This window comes from Hordeum vulgare, chromosome 7H (assembly GCF_904849725.1).
Source record: "Hordeum vulgare subsp. vulgare chromosome 7H, MorexV3_pseudomolecules_assembly, whole genome shotgun sequence".
In the NCBI taxonomy this organism is placed as follows: Eukaryota; Viridiplantae; Streptophyta; class Magnoliopsida; order Poales; family Poaceae; genus Hordeum; species Hordeum vulgare.
In genome coordinates, this window is record NC_058524.1 from 338,953,194 (window position 1) to 338,958,146 (window position 4,953).

Here is a 4,953-nt window from a genome sequence, read left to right on the forward strand (position 1 = left end):
GAGTAAGCATCCTGTTGACCAGTCAAATTCTTCTTTAACTCTGGGCCATAGACTCCTACACATAATATTTGGGGAGACAAGTCTCAGAATTTTTGCAAGCAATACTCCTGACACTTGGGGGCTAATGTATGATTTTTATCAAAAAGTCATACCACATACAAGATCCGGCTCATCTTCTCAAAAGATGACCCGACCCTTGGGGGCTACAGGTTGAAGTTTTCTAATACAAGACCCATCTCATCTTCAGAGAAGATGAGCCGGCCCTTGGGGGCTACACGTTGAAGTTTTCTATTACAAGACCCGACTCATCTTCAAAGAACATGAGCCGGCCCTTGGGGGCTACAGGTTGAAGTTTTCTAATACAAGACCCGGCTCATCTTCAAAGAAGATGACCCAGCCCTTGGGGGCTACAGGTTAAAGTTTTCTATTACAAGACCCGGCTCATCTTCTAAAAAAGATGACCCGACCCTTGGGGGCTACAGGTTGAAGTTTTCTAATGCAAAGACCCGGCTCATCTTCAAAAAAGATGACCCGGCCCTTGGAAGGCTAATGAGTATGGGAACATATATCCGCATACCTCGTATTTAGTCCTCATAAGTCGGAGTAGGCTTTTGTTCAGCTCAAAATCCTTCTCCAGGTGAGTTGTGAAGCCGGAGCATAGCTGGTCGAATTCCAGCTTCTCGTATTGAGGAAGTTTGAGGGGGTTCTGAGTCACCATCAGGGGAAAGGCGACTTGTCGTTGAGGTATGTTTGGAGAGCACGACAGTTGGGGGAGTAGAGTACCCAAAGCTGGTAACCACGACGTATGGGTCATTGGTCGCCTTGAGGGGGCTTGGCGGGTTACTCTGGCCAGCGGTCTCTTTCAAAATGACGGGCGAGTCATCCTGGGCATCGGGAATATCGCATGCAGGAATATCGCAAGCCGCCTTTTGCTCCCCTTCAGCTTCAGGAACAGATGTGCCTGTGCCTAAGGCATTAGATGTTTGTTGTGCAGAAGGAGAGTCGCTGGCTTTCCTCTTCTTTGCTTGTGCCCTGCGATAAAAGCGCCAAGGTTAAAAGCCCATGTTATTGTTTAGGAAGCTTGGGTTAACAATGAAGACTTACCCTTGCACACGAACCATCGGTGGGAGAGCAGAGATGGCCGAGTCTCTAGATGTGGGAGGAGAAGTCTGAAAGGACAAAGACTTGAAGGTCACAAAAATGGCGGGTTATATTTCACACGGCAAAAGATATAACAAGACAAAAGTGTACCTCACTGGTCCGTTTCGGACCGCTCGTCTTCTCGGGCAGTCCAGTGACCAAGTCGCCAGAGCGACTGCGGGTCTTGCGAGAGGGGGTGAATTTTGCTTTCTCCAAAAGGAAATCAGGGTCCATATAAGCATAAGCATGAGATATGGGCACTTTTCCGCAGATCCGCCTGGCTGGTCTAGGGGAAGAAGAAGGTGAGTCGGAAGAAATGGAAATTACCTCGACTGCATCATTCTTGCTCTCATCGTCATCACCGTACATGTAAAGATAATATGGTATAAGCTTAAGTCGGAACATATAGAGAAGGGACGAGCAAAAAGCCTTACCTCAGAATTTGCCTCGTCTGCGTGAGAGTCGCCAACAAAAGATGAATCTTTTGTGGCGGATTTCTTCCTGCTCACCGTCTTCTTCTTCTTGGTTGGCACCTTGGTGGACTTTGGGGGGACGGTTTTGGGACCCCTCCGCCAAACCACATAGGTTTTCTGATAAACAGAGGCAGGTCTTTAACCACGAAGGATTGCTAAGTATAAACAAGACAAATGGCGGTTTAGATTCTTACTGGTGGCACCGGGTTGGCATGGCAGAATCCTTTTAAGGCCGATCTTGGCGCATTCTTCCAGATACTCGCCGGTCAGCTTCTTAATGACTCCGACGATCTCGCTCTCTCAGAGTTGGAGGCGGCTGGCGCGCTGTGGATGGTCTAAAGTACCATCATACTCGTACATCAACCCGTCGCGGCGACTTAGGGGAAGGATATTCCATTCTATCCAGCAACGGAACAGGTCGATCCCGATGAGCCCATTGTTGTCCAGGAATTTCAGATCTGAAAAGAGTGGGATGAAATCCGACTCTTCTTCTTCAGTAAGCTTGTCAGGGAATTTGAAATCCATAGGCAAGCGGTCTGCTCTGAAACCCGGAAGAGGGTTCTCGCCTGGTGGAGGAGTGCTTTGGCAGTAGAACCATGACCCGGCCCATCCTTTGGGGTGCCTGGGCAAAAGAACTACCGGGAATCCACGCTCGCGGCGTCTCTGAACGTTGACTCCTCCAAGCTCATGGTTGGGACCGTTGGAGAACTCGGTTTGGCGGTTTAAGTGGAAGAAGTTCCTGAACAAAGGGATGGAGGGTTCTTTCTGTAAGTACACTTAACAGAAGACCTGGAACTGGCATAGATTGGTGATGGAATTGGGTCCTAGATCTCGAGGATGGAGGTTGAGGAAGTGCAGGACGTCTCGGAAAAACTTTGACCCGGGCGGCTTGAATCCACGCTCGAGGTAGTCGGTGAAGATCACCACTTCTCTTGGAGCAGGGTTGGGAATCAACTCGCCCGGGGCGGTTCTCCAACCAATAGTTTCTTTACTGTCAAGGAGACCCGCCTCGACGTATTTCTCTAGTGTGGCATCGTCGACTTTGGTTGGCAATCAATCACACTTCGTGATGGTCATGACTACAAAAAAAAGGAGTGCGAGGCGACTCAGCAAAAGATTAGAAAGTATTCTAACCCACTGGTACGGGTCTATGGTGTTCACAAAAGGGTATGGTAACTCGCCCAACAGTTAACTTGCATCATAGCCCGTTATCTGGGCCATCTACGAATACACCTTTGGAGGTTGTTCTAACTCGCCCTCCAGACTGAAAGAAAGGGCGTCCTGACTACAGTAATTAAACTGAGTCGCCATGAAGGCTGAAGTTAAAAGGCGACTTTCAGAAACGTTCTTGTCCTTAGAGATATTCTCAATGGGTGAAAAAAACATGTTTCTATGAGCAGGTGGTAAGCTATGGATCTACGGACAGATAAAAATAAGAAAATATCATCTGAAGTAACGGCGAGGAACTGCGCATATAGTACAACTACAGTGTTGGTCAACAGAACATGAGTTTCAACTAGCGGGAGGCCGTGATTAAAATGGCCGATGCCTGTTGCAATCTAAAGCTAATCACTGCAACGGGGAACAGATCTAACATAATTCATGGTGTTCGTTCTGCTATGGAGCTGGCTGGCAAGAGAGCTACGGCCATGGAGTTCTTGGTCTACACCTAAGAGAGGGAAGGAGTGTACCTGACAACAGGGGATCGCCGCAGGGGACAAGGGCTCGGAGCTTCGTGTTACTTGCCGCCCGGAAAGCCGCGGTGGATGGAGAAAGACTCCGGGGGCCGGGGATGACGCCGGGCGCTGGAGCCGAGGATGACGCCGGGACGCTGGAGCTCGGAGACAGTGCCGAGAAGCCGGTGCGCAGAGACAAAGACAAAGACGAAGGTGGGATGGGGGTTGGTGACGAGGTTTCTCTCCCTCCCCATTTATCTTTCTATTTAAGGAGCAGGAACGGGAAACGAGGCTGTCATTGTGGGAATCAAGGCGACAAGTCAGTAAACGCAATGATGGCGCCTAGATTTTCGGGATAAGCAATTATGGGCGAAAGATTCGCTGACAGTTACAGTGTTTGGGGACTGGAACCGAGGAGATGAGGCGACACCCTTTAATATTGTATGGCGACTCAGGTTAGAACGTCACGAATGGCGGCTCAGCGTTCGCTGAAGGCTGGAAATAAGGAGAGTCGCCCCAAGATTGAAGGGAGTTTATTGACACGAATGAATTCATGACAATCTGGGGCCTAATGTTGGGGATGTTGCATGTGGGTAACCCGCCCTTAATGGGCCGGGTCAGCAAAGGGGCGACTCACTTTTGGCCATGCGTCCAGTGGCCCAGGAGTTGTGGGGCAGTTCAAGAAGACCGTACGGATGATGGAACGTCAAGGAAGCTCCTAGTCGTGGGGAGCACGGCGACTTAGAGATAAGGAAAACTACCAAGTGTAGGATAACATGACTTTATAAACCCTAGGCCCTCGACCTGTATATAAAGGAGAATCCCTAGGAAAGGTCAGGCGAGTTAGACAGAATCGAGAGCTAGGTCAAGTGAGTTACGCCCTCCTTGCAATCGAAACCACCATTAATCTACAGAAAGCAGGACGTAGGCTTTTACCTCCTCACGAGGGGCCGAACCTGGGTAAATCTGAGTCTCGCATTCGCTCACCCCCTTTGAGTCACCACCAAGGTGCGATGGATCCATCTTTAAGTCCTTTCACGAGGACATCTGTCATGACAAAACCACGACAGGTGGCAAGGAGTTCATCATCGTGCGAGCACCATATGAGAATTGAGGCATTGAAGCTAATACATTTCTTTTCATAGTAGGGGGCTACAGTACTGAAATGAATAGGCAATGAAACTCTCCGAGGACTTATGAACAGATTGATTTGAGGAATAGTGCTCATATTCATGTCCCTTATAGTTCCCCTGCATATCTGAAGCATTAGTGCGAGTATGGGCATAATTTTGATCATTTGAAGAATTTGATCCTCGTGAAGACTTTGGTCCACTTGAGGAATTTTATCAGGGGTTCTGGTTCTTCACTGATGGTATCATGAGGACATTCACCTGAAGATTTTCCAAGCGCCTTTTGGGAACCCAGATTTTCCTCACGGGAGGTCCATTCCTACAGTTATTTCCAACATATCGAGCATATAATTCACCAGATTGATTTTTGAACAATTTATAATTGGAGTCAAATGACTCATCAGAGGAATAGGACATTTCACATGCAAAGCCTGTTAGAGTGGATGGATCAATCGGAGGACCTTTAGCAGCAACCCATGAGGTTTTGGGATACTGCTGAGGTTTCCAGTACGATCCATCAACATTCAATTTCCT